This window comes from Macaca nemestrina, chromosome 8 (genome assembly GCF_043159975.1).
Source record: "Macaca nemestrina isolate mMacNem1 chromosome 8, mMacNem.hap1, whole genome shotgun sequence".
In the NCBI taxonomy this organism is placed as follows: domain Eukaryota; kingdom Metazoa; phylum Chordata; class Mammalia; order Primates; family Cercopithecidae; genus Macaca; species Macaca nemestrina.
In genome coordinates, this window is record NC_092132.1 from 4,346,577 (window position 1) to 4,358,933 (window position 12,357).

General features: G+C 41.1%; 2 protein-coding genes across 12 annotated transcripts in view; one reads left to right on the top strand and one right to left on the bottom strand.

Moving 5' to 3' along the window:
- LOC105488393 (uncharacterized) overlaps nt 1-12,357 on the bottom strand; it is a 43,115-nt gene that overhangs the window by 27,243 nt on the left and 3,515 nt on the right. The window lies entirely within an intron of this gene.
- Nucleotides 1-12,357, top strand: part of LOC105488506 (protein tyrosine kinase 2) — a 357,242-nt gene that overhangs the window by 24,939 nt on the left and 319,946 nt on the right. The window lies entirely within an intron of this gene.

Here is a 12,357-nt window from a genome sequence, read left to right on the forward strand (position 1 = left end):
TCAGCATTATTACATGTAATTTAGGGATTACAGACTACAGATAATAGCAGTCCCTGCAGAGATTTGATGAACTTGAGAAGCTGCTCCATACGGAGCAGAGAGAACTTAAGAGAGGAGAGAGTGGAAATGGGGCAATCTCTAAGAAAGTTTCTCCTTTCCTGTTGAGAAAAATTGTGACTTCTATTAAAGGCAAAGTGTGATGGGGCAAAGATACAAGAAATGATGGAATCTAGCAGTGGCATAGAAGTCAAAAGTGAAAACCTAGACTGATTAAGATACCACTCTCAGAATTCAGGCTGGGGATAATTGTAATCCCAAGGCAGGGAAAAAGCTTTGAATCTACTTTGCCTAGGTCATGGCAAAGTTTCGGTGGCAAGTTTTGTTTTCTGTTTGGAAAAAATAGTATTAGATCCTAAGGAATTGCCCTGAGAAATCAGGTAGCAGAAATAACTTAGTTTAAGTGCATGTTGTCAACATGTGGGTTAATTTTTAACAGTACGTGGCTGATTATGTGGTTGGCAAAAAGTTGATGTCTTTGAATCATCTATCCTGTGAGTTTGCCTTTTTGACCATTTTATTGGAAAGCAAACTTTTCTGCTGGGGTGTGTGTGTGTGTGTGTGTGTGTGTGTGCCCCTTTTACTCTTTGCTTTAAGTAATCTAGAATTTTTGGGATATATCTAAACTTAGGATCCAAAGCATTTACTTTAGAGATGAGTAAATAATCCAGAAAAGTCAAATGACCATTTGATGGAGAATCGTAGGTGAGCTTACTCTCCAGCCCCATCCAAAGGTCAAGCTTGGTGTTTCCTGTGGCTCAGGGTCCCCAGGTAAACAAAGACAGCCTTATCAGACAAGAGCTTCCAAGAGCTTAAAGATTACCTCCCAGGATCTGGGCAAAGGGCCGAACTTTTCTTTTTTTCTTTTTTTTTTTTTTGAGGCGGAGTTTCGCTCTGTCTCCCAGGCTGGAGTGCAGTGGCCGGATCTCAGCTCACTGCAAGCTCCGCCTCCCGGGTTTACGCCATTCTCCTGCCTCAGCCTCCCGAGTAGCTGGGACTACAGGCGCCCGCCACCTCGCCCGGCTAGTTTTTTTTGTATTTTTTAGTAGAGACGGGGTTTCACCATGTTAGCCAGGATGGTCTCGATCTCCTGACCTCGTGATCCGCCCGTCTCGGCCTCCCAAAGTGCTGGGATTACAGGCTTGAGCCACCGCGCCCGGCCCTGAACTTTTCTTTGAGCAAGGTGGTTAATCCTTTACTGCATAAGCCCTAGCAAAGCAAATTATTATTTCTGTCATTACTAGGGAGTTTAAGAAATTATTATTGCTCTTAGATAGAAGATATGTTGCAACCACATACAGTAACACGAAACTGAAAAATCAGAATTTCTACACACAGGTGAGGATGTCTCCAGAAGTGTGTCATACTTGACATCTGTTCTAACATTTCTATCAGGAATTTGAATAAAGAACAGGAGTTACACTGGGAGATAGCTCATTTTTAGAATTTTAGATTTTTAAAATATTTTGACAGGTGGTAATGAAGTGGTAAAATCCATAGGGTGAAAATTGTCAGCAATAAATGTAAAATGGCAGACTTAGTTTAAAAGGAAAAGCAACTGAGAAAGTTAGAGCTGGACAAAACGTGTCTACCTGTGTGCAGAAGACCTGGGAATCTAGTTGACTCAAACAAGGATTGGCGAACTTTTTTGTAAAGGGGCAGGTAGTGAATATTTTAGGTTTTGCAGACGAATAGGCAAAACAAGAATAGTATGTAGGTATTTAAATAATGAGAGAAAACAAATTTCCACAAATTTTCATTGACAGAATTCAAAATATAAAAAAGTAATTGAGGCTGGGTGCAGTGGCTCATGCCTGTAATCCCGGTGCTTTGGGAGGCCGACAGAGGCAGATCACTTGAGGTCAGGAGTTTAAGACCAGCCTGGCCAACATGGTGAAACCCCATTTCTACTACAAATACAGAAACTAGCCAAGCGTGGTGGCATACGCCTGTAGTTGCAGCTACTCGGGAGGCTGAGGCAGGTGAATGACTTGAACCCGGGAGATGGAGGTTGCAGTGAGCCGAGATCATGCCACTGTACTCCAGCCTGGGCGACAGAATGAGACCCATCTAAAAAAATAACAATAATTGAGCATAATTAAAAAAAAAATACACGTCTAATGAGAGGAATGGATTTCTTTTTCTTTCTTTTTTTTTTTGAGACGGAGTCTCGCCCTGTCACCCAGGCTGGAGTGCAGTGGCGCGATCTCTGCTCACTGCAAGCTCTGCCTCCCAGGTTCACGCCATTCTCCTGCCTCAGCCTCCCGAGTAGCTGGGATTACAGGCGCCCGCCACCATGCCCGGCTAATTTTTTTGTATTTTTTAGTAGAGACGGGGTTTCACTGTGTTAGCCAGGATGGTCTCGATCTCCTGACCTCGTGATCCGCCCGCCTTGGCCTCCCAAAGTGCTGGGATTACAGGCGTGAGCCACCGCGCACGGCCTTTTTCTTTTTTAGGGGAGGAGGTGGACAAGTTTGGCTAAATTAGAGTTTGAACTTAGTGTTTACTATTATCAACATCAATTACAGGTGTTCATCTCTTAATGCTAATCTGCAAGGAGATTTTGCATATTTTATCTTTGAAAATGTCTTAATCCTGACAGGATACATCCAAATACTGATAGCAGTTCAGGAGCATATTCGTTGCTTAGAAGGCATTTATAGAATTCTATAGATTCTCCTTGATAATTGCCTTCTAGCATGTCATCGCATTACAGATTAATCACTTCCTATTGGTGGTTAGATGGAAACACCTCAGTTGCACAGTTAAATGGATTTTGAAATATGTAAATTTTCTTTGTACTTGCATCAGAGTTTGAAAAATGCTACTGGAATGTAGTTTGAACCCAGAAAATATATCCGCTGCAAATTTGCACAGTATTGAAATTTTGCTTTTTGTTTTAACTTTTGACATATAAGAAGTAAATAAAGAAGCTTTTAGTGCAACTTGTGATTCAAATGTTAGCTGTCATTGAAATGACTTCACTGCAGTATAAGTTCCTCATATAAGTTACTGTTTTCCTTTGTAAACTTAGGTTGAATCCATTAAGAAACATCAAGTCTGTAGAAGAAATTGATTGCAGAGCTATTCAGCGTTTGGTAACAGTGTTAACTGAAGGAGGTTCTTTTAGAAAAATTTGAGTCTTGACTCTGAGGTCATAAAGTTACAATAAAACCTACCACTGTCCGTTTAACTGCTGTGTGGTAGGACAAGTCAAGATACTCAGTTTCTATTTCTGACAAACTCAAGAAACTGAGAGTGGTTAAGTCTACAAGAGCTAATGAAGTTCATTGTGGATGCTACTGGTCCAATAACACCTGACAGATTTAAATACTTTCTACGTAGTACTTGCTGATGAATAATCGTAACACTTTCTTTTTTTTTTTTTTTTTTTTTTTTTTGAGACGGAGTCTCGCTCTGTCACCCAGGCTGGAGTGCGGTGGCCGGATCTCAGCTCACTGCAAGCTCCGCCTCCCGGGTTCACGCCATTCTCCTGCCTCAGCCTCCCGAGTAGCTGGGACTACAGGCGCCCGCCACCTCGCCCGGCTAGTTTTTTGTATTTTTTAGTAGAGACGGGGTTTCACCGTGTTAGCCAGGATGGTCTCGATCTCCTGACCTCGTGATCCGCCCGTCTCGGCCTCCCAAAGTGCTGGGATTACAGGCGTGAGCCACCGCGCCCGGCCTACACTTTCATAATTTTTGTAAATTTGTGCAGCAAATCATTTTTCTGCTCCCCATATATTTTTACTATCACCAGTTGTCATGCATCTTAGCACATTCCACTTCAGGTTGTACTAAATTAGTGTTCAACTTTGAAAATATTCTTTCTTGTAGTTCCACACCCACTGTTCTTAGAGACTAATTTTTTTGTTACTTCAAGCTTGGGATTGACTCCTTGAATAAATAGTTGAGCAATGTCAACAACCAAGGAAAATCATTAAAAAATTATTTGCCTTGTTTTTGACTGACATTGATGTTGTTCTCCATATCCTCAACTCTGAGCAACTGTTCTTACTGAAAAGCTTATAGTCTTAAGCAAGATTTTTTTGTTTTTTTGTTTTTATGACATATTTCTTTGTCTGTTGTAGTCAGACATGTTTGTCTGTTGTAGTCAGACAACTTAACATGGTTAAGTTATTCACATAAGATGGAGGGTCATTTACGGTTTTGAGCAGAGAAGTGATGACATCTGATTGAGGTTGACTTCATCTACAATGTTGAGGATAGGCATTAGAGCAGCAAGGTTAGAAGCAGGGTACCTGTCAGGTGGCCATTGAGTTCATTTGAGTGAATGGTGATGATGGCACAAGTCGTGGTGGTGGTGGAGGATGTGGAGCAAAGTGGACAGTTTCTGGGCAGATTTGCCTGGAAGAGCTGACATTATTTGCTGACAAGGTTGAACGTGGAGTGTGAGGAATAAAAGAGACAAGGATGACATCCATTGTTTTTTGGCCTGGACAGCTGGAAGAAGGGAGTTGTCAAGAACTGAGATAGAGAAGAGTGTGTAAAGAAGGTTTGGAGGGGAAAGATCAATATCTGAGCTTTGAAATGTCTCTTGGACATTTTTATTCACTTAATTGATGTTTCTCTTCTCTAAGGATCTAGAAGCTGGTCCCCAGCATAGTGTATCCATCAGGATTTGGTCAGGAAAAGAGAAGCTGCTCTAGACACTTTTTTAAATACACAGAATTATAGTCCTTCACTACTGTTGGAAGGGTTGGAGAATTGAAGGTCAAGGAAGCAGCTGTTTACAGTGTGTGCTTCCCAGGAGCTCATCTGAGATGGGCAGTGGTCTCAGAATTGAAGCCTCTGCTACAGTGGTTGAAGTGGATGGTTCTTGGAGTCTGTCTCCGAAGCTGCTGGAAATTCCTAGTAGGAGCTGCCCTATCTTGGTCTTAGTTTCTGAAGTAGGTGAGTTATTTTTTTCTCCCAGCACATCAACCTGCAACTGCCTCCAGAGGGTAGTGTTCTCTTCCATCTTACCAGTCTTTCACGAGTTGCTCTTATTAGTTGACTCTAACCCTGAGTTGTAGCAGCTTGGGGTTTCTGGGAAATGTAGTTCTGGCTTCCCTATGTCACACAGGTGAATATAGAAGGTGGTGGTAATGATGCAGAATTGACAACAGTCCAGCACAACAACCAGGCAACTGGATTTTCAAGTTGGGATTTTGGAAGAAATCTGAGCTAGAGTTAGCATAAAGCTAGCTTTTAAAGTGAGCTTGCCTAGGAGGTGAGCATAAATAAGAGAAAGGACAGAGTCTTGGGGAACTCTAGAATTAACAAGTTTGCAGGAAGAGGAAGAACAGCTGTAGAGACTGGAAGGAAACCACCTGTGAGGTAAGAAGAAAACCAGGAGAAGATGGTGTCCTGGAAACCAAGAGAAGGGAAGCAGGAATAATTACCTGTCAGTTGCAGCTGACAGAGGAAGTAATATCTAAGTATTGACCATTGGATTTAGCAGTATTGAGGTCATTGTTAATCTTGGATAGAGAAGTTTTGGTGGAGAGGTGCGATAAAGGGAAGATAATTAGTGATAGCAAGTATATTGTGTGTGTGCTTGTTTATAGGATTATTTGTATAATAGCTGTTTTAAAGTCTTCGTGAAATAATTCTGACCTTTGTGTCATCTCAGTATTGGCTTGTCTTGATTTTCTTTTTCCATGGGAATTGAGATATTCCTGGTTCCTCCTATGCAGAGTGAGTTTGGATTGTATCCCCCACTTTTTTGGATATTATGTTAGGAGGAGACTGTGGGTCTTGTTTAAATATGCTGATTTGGTGGTGGTTTGAATTCTATTCCTCCCTCATCCACCTGCTACTGTTTACTTTTCGGAGTCTTCAAATAGCTTCTGCAGTTATTCTGTTCAGGCTTTCTAGTTGCTTTCGAGAGGAGTGACAGGGTGCAGTGTGCTTGTTTTTCCTTATCTAAACCTGAAGCTGTTCACTTTGCAAACTGCTTCTGTTACTCTGGTAATGGTCACCAGTTTCAGCTGGGCCAGGATGCTCAAATGATTTTGTGTCCCTGATCAGTTATCTCTCTCAGTCCCCATAGGAATTGCTGCTTGAATTATTTCTTGAATTTGGTGTATAGATAGATCCTTTTTTTGGTATCTGTTCCCATAGAGTTTCTTTTGGTGTCTTTCTCAGGTAGACAACATGGCCCTTATCATGTACCATGATAGCCATTAGTTCTCTCAAGTATGATGGATGAGTTGTCTTGTGTTGAATGTATTGACTATGCCTATTGATTAGTTTAAGTAGAATAATATCTCTTTGACATTTTAAGCCTTTCACATAATATAATTTTGTGGGGATAATTTTTACAGTGCAGAATAGAACAGTGGTGAAGAGCACAAGCTATAGACAGATTTTTTCTTTGCATTCATATCTGATCTTTGCTCCCTGTATGATGATGACCAAGCTCCTTAACCTCTCTAAATCTGTTTTTTCTCATCTGTTAAGTAGAGATTATTGTAAATTGTAATTCTTTTGTAAATGTGATATATAGTTCTTAGTGCTTGGCTAGTCATATAAATAATTAAAACTGATTGGTTTTTTAGGGCAGGATCAACTTGATGTTCATAAGTACAGTTTGTAACAATGTAGTTATTTCTGCTGTGGGAATTGAAGGGCTAATCTTCATCATTACCTGATTTATATTGATCTGAAAACTGTAAAACAGTTTATATTTGTCATTTGCTATGCATCCAAAATGGGCAAGTTATTACTGTTAATACTGGTTTTTCAAAATTCAGTAATTTTATAGCCTCTTTTCTTTTAGGGTATTGGTTTAGTCAGTAACTTAGTACCAATTGGATGGCAAACGCTGTACTAAACACCAGTGCAGAGATAGTGAATGAGACACAGTATTCCCACCTTTGAGCAGTGCCAGTCTAGTATTAGAATACTTTTGGCTAGAAAATTATTTTGAAGCATAAAAGAAGCTTTTGTTTGTTCGGGTGATTTTCATAACATATTCACATTCTTGATACATTTTGGTTTTTCAGAAGGTTACTTCTGGCCTGTGTTCTTTCAGAATATTGGTTGCAGCTTGTGTTAAGTGCAGGAACTGTTGACAGACTGAGTTTAGAAGAAGGGAAAATTGGTATAAAGTGGTTGTGTATTTTGAACATTGGGGAGCTTCATAGATGAGTTAAATTGTTAGGAAATAGCTTAAGAAATGTTGGGTTTAGGCCGGGCATGGTGGCTTACGTCTGTAATCCCAGCACTTTGGGAGGCCGAGGCGGGCAGATCACGAAGTCAGGAGTTGGAGACCAGCCTGGCCAACATGGTGAAACCCTGTCTCTACTAAAAATACAAAATTAGCTGGGCGTGGTGGCAGGCCCCTGTAATCCTAGCCACTCGGGAGGTTGAGGCAGGAGGATTGCTTGAACCTGGGAGGTGGAGGTTGCAGTGAGCTGAAATTGCACCGCTGCCTTCCAGCCTGGGTAACAGAGAGAGACTCTGTCTCAAAAACAAACAAAACAAAACAAAAAACAAAGAAAGAAATACTGGGTTTGAGCCTTGTTTAGCACTTAGCGTCAAACAGACATTTTCTTTTCCAGGGGCTCATCCTACTTGTTTAATTCCAGCCAGATAACTTATAATTTGTCAATATGTCATATTGAACATTACTTAGCTGTGGTAAGAACTTTCTGTCATGCTTGCTTTGGAAAGCCCAGATCATGTTTATTGTTTTAACAATATTATGTGGTTAATTTAGGAAGCAAGAATAGCAGCATGATTTTGAGGGCTGATAAACCAGCGTTTGAATCCCTGATCTCTCCCTCCTTTGCTGTGTGACCCTGGAAAACTTAGTAATTTCTTTAAGTCTCTTTCCTTGTATGTAAAGTGGAAAACAATTACAGCAACCAGTTAGGGCTGTGAGGAGTAATGAGCTAACATAGACACTCCACACACAGGAAGCTGCTATTGTTATGATCAGGATTGTTATTTGGCGGTAGTGAGAAATGAATGATAGAAGGCTGGCCAAGTTGGATTGTGCATTGAAATGAGAACATTGAAAGCTAGGTGGTGAAAGGAAATATTCTACGTGATAATGAAGCACAGATTTAGTGTGGTATGGAAAATTTTGGTTTGCAGGTTAGAAAGGGAACAGGGTTCAGAGCAGCCCAAGCATCTATTTATACCTATCTTAAAATACACTCATTCATGCACAAAGGGTAGGGAATATCCATCTTAAAATATCTTCAGAGTTGAGAACGTGAAGATAAACATATATATCATTGTATAATAAGCCAACTTTAATTTTTCTTTATTCATCTGGAGAAAAAGAATTTAAGACTTTTAATTTTATAATTTGAGAAATAGCTACTTTATACTCTATTTGAACTAGTTCCAATTTTTATGCTTATATTTTATCAGTTTCATAGTTACAAATAGATTTCTATTCTTAGTAAAGATGGATTAAATCATGGAATAAGGAGAGTTAGGATTGAGGAGAGTTAGGCTTGAACATGCATTAAGTTGCCTGTTGCTAAAACAGCAAGTGGGCAGTAAGCCTAGTGTTGATAGAATGGAGGCTTGTAACTTGCTTAAATTCTCCTTAAACTACATAGAATAAAACATAAAGCAAAAAGCGATTATCAGAATGTGACTAAGGTACTCAGTGCTAGTGTATCCATTCATTTATTCATTAAGTCATTCATGCATCATATAAATGTTTATCGATAATCATGTGCTCTAGATGCCGTTTTAGATAATGGTGCATACTGTTGGGTATACAATGGTGAACAAAAAGCAGATGTGGGGAGTAACTGGGATGGTTTGTCTTTGCATTTAATGAAGAGAAGAAAGCCACTTCCAAGAATGTCAGAGTAATTCAACAAGTGATGTTTTTTAGATTTACACTCCTGATAGAAAGGAGGCAGGAAAGGCAGAGTGCATGGAAAGAAATGCTTCCAACTGCAACCAACTGGAGCTTTTTAGACCTTTACTTTGGTTTTAATTAATAGTGCTTAAGTTTTTTACCTGGTGTGTAGATCCTGAGGCTGCAGAGCTGAAAGAGATTGTCACTGTCCCAAGAATCTTTTTCTTTTTGAGATGGAGTCTTGCTCTGTCACACAGGCTGGAGTTCAATGGCGTGTTCTTGGCTCACTGCAACCCCCGCCTGCTGGATTCGAGTGATTCTCCTGTCTCAGCCTCCCGAGTAGCTGGGATTATAGGTGTGTGCCACCATGCCTGGCTAATTTTTGTAGTTTTAGTAGAGACAGGGTTTTGCCATGTTGGCCAGACTGGTCTCGAACTCCTGACCTCAGGTGATCCACCTGCCCTAGCCTCCCAAAGTGCTGGAATTACAGGTGTGAGCCACCATGCCTGGCCTAGAATAGTGTTGTTTACTTGGAGGAGGAAGAGACTGATAAAAAAGGCAAAATTTTAATGACCATTCTAGTAAGCTTCACCACAAGATTCCTTTGGGGTAGTGGTCATGTCGCTGGTACCATGTGTGTCCAGTACCTTGTGCAATGCCTGGCTTGTGTCTGTCACTTAATAACCTATATTGAGTGAAGAAATGCTGTGGAGTGCAGGAGAGGGGCATCTAATCTGGGGGGAGACAAAGCAGCTCCCACCACATGTACATCCAGTTTAGCCATGGGAAAAGATCTAGGTAGAAGGAGCAGCAGATGGCATAGAGATGTGAGAGAAAGTACAAGTTGCTCTGTAAACTGACAATGGTTTAGTTTTGCCAGAGTGTAGGATTCATAGGAGGCAGTGCTGAGAGACATTAGACTAGAAAGTTAGACTTGGCTTGACCAGTAAGGGTCATAATAAAGAGTTTGGATTTTGTTAATAGTAATAGTGTTTTTTCCTAAACAGTAGAAATCAGGTTTCCTAATGCCCAGGCCGACACTCTTCATATTACACGGTGCATGCAATGTCAAAAAAGGATTATTAGGTTTTAGGTTCCATATCCATTCATGATAGCAGGACCATCAAAATTTTGTAAAGCCATTGGTGAACATTCTGTCTTTTGGAGAGAAAGAGGATATAGGATAAATACTTGTTTTCTTGGGAGTAAAGAATATGTAGTTGAAACTCATTAAAGGGCAAGCAAGGTCTGAGTGTTTTTGAATTTTTTTTTTTCCTGAAATGATGCCAGGAATGTATAGTAGATCTCTGTACATTAATAAATGAAAAAACTTTTGTATTTGCATATACTGTTGCTAGCATTATACATGGTTCTGAAAAGTGATAGTTAAATGAGAAATAGTCTCAGTGGCACATGCCTGTGGGATCCTAGCACTTTGGGAGGCGGGGAGAGGCCAAGGCGGGTGGATCGCTTGAGTCCAGGAGTTTGAGACCAGCCCGGGCAATATAGCAAGACTCCCGTCTCTACCAGAAAAAAAAAATAATAATAATTAACTGGGGCGGAGGGTGGTGCCCACCTGTGGTCCCAACTGCTTGGGAGACTGATGGAGGAGGATCACATGAGCCTCGGAGGTTGAGGCTGCAGTGAGCTATGATTGCACCGCTGCAATCCAGCCTAGATGAGAGTGAGACCCTATTTTACAGGAAAAAAAAAAAATTAGCTGGGCGTGATGGTGTGGCTGAGGGAGGCTCAGGTGGGAGGATTGCTTGAGCTCAGGTGTCTGAGGTTACAGTGAGCTAGGCTCTCCTCACTGCGCTCCAGCCTGAAAGATAGAGCGAGACCCTGTCTCTTAAAAAACAGGTAAATTACTGATTATGGTTCAGTGGACTGAATCCTGTGGTAGAAACATTGATGCGTAGGGTAGTGCATCCACATCAATCTTGGGTGGGAATAGGGCCATGGAAGGCAGGTTTTTGGTTACACTTGAACTGAACTTTGAAGGATGATTAGGAGTAAGCTGGGTCGGGGAAGGGAAGAACCTTGCAGGCAGAAGGACTGGCATAAGAAAAGGCTTATTTGTAAGAAATAGCATGGCACATTAAGGGAAGTTGAGGTTTTTCAGGATGACCCTACCATAGAAAGGGAATGAGCAAGTGATGGAAAATGAGATAGGAAGCTAGTGGTTTGGTTCTGTTCTTTCTCTCTCCTTCTTGCTCTTAACTCCCTAACCCCCAACCCCCGTCAAGTTCTCCTCTTCCCTGTTCCCCCTGGAATATTCTAGTTGGAATGGGATGGTGAGAAATATTGCGAGGAGGAAAAGGTAAAGGCTTAGAAGGTATGCTTTGATGCCCCAGATAAATGTCAGCAGAATAAGGGAACACAGTTGGAAAATTGCTTTGCAAAGCAAAGAATTTCTAATATCCCTGAAAGTAATGAGAGCTATTGAAGACTTTTGAGTGGTTCACATAATTTGTTTTAGGAAACGTCACTCAGGTAGGTACTGGTGAAGAAGCTGAATTGAAGGGGGCACTATAATAAAGAAAGTAGATCAGTTAGGAGGTTTTGTTTTGCTTTTGTTTTTTGCAACACCGTAACTTGAACTAAATGGATGGCCATGGGATTGGAGAGCAGGGATTTTAGGGGTGAGAGATCAGTGAGGTGAAAGCGTTAGATTGGGTAACTCGTCATGGTTAAGGACAGGATTTTTGGGGTGAGACACCTGAATTTGATTCTTAGTTTGGCTTTTTATTATTATGTGACTTTGGAAAATTAGATAACCTTCTAAATCTGAACTTCTGGAAATGTGTAACAGGAATAATTCCTTGAGAGGTTGTTTTGAGGACTGAGTACTCCTAAGACTCTTAGCACAGAGTATAGCTCGTGGAAAGAATTAGTTAAGAGAAGGTGCTATTATAAGGTGTTCGTTGTTATAGGGTATATATTTTTATAGGACGAAGAACATATATAGACTGTATTAGAGGGAGAGGCAAGGCCTTAAGGTTCATGCATATTAGTATCAGTGGTCTGTTATAGGGCTCAGGAAACTATAGCACATGGGCCAAATCTGCTTTTGTAAATATGTATTTATTGGGATGCATTCAAATTGTTTATATATTGTCTATGGCTGCTTTTGCACTGCAAAGGGAATATACTTAACACAAAGAATAGGGTCCCCAGGAGAGTACTTAAAGGGCAAGCAGAGGAAGCCTAGGTAGGTTGGGTGGGGGGACCTACAAGGGCCAGGAAGTTTGTAGGATTGCCATGAATGAGAATGTTACAAAGGAGGGTGGACGTTCTGTGGGTTTTTTTTTTTTTTGGGCGGAGTCTGCCTCAGTTGCCCAGGCTGGAGTGCAGTGGTGCGATCTCCGCTCACTGCAAGCTCCGCCTCCCGGGTTCAAGCCATTCTCTCGCCTCAGCCTCCCGAGTAGATGGGACTACAGGCGCCCGCCACCACGCCCGGCTAATTTTTT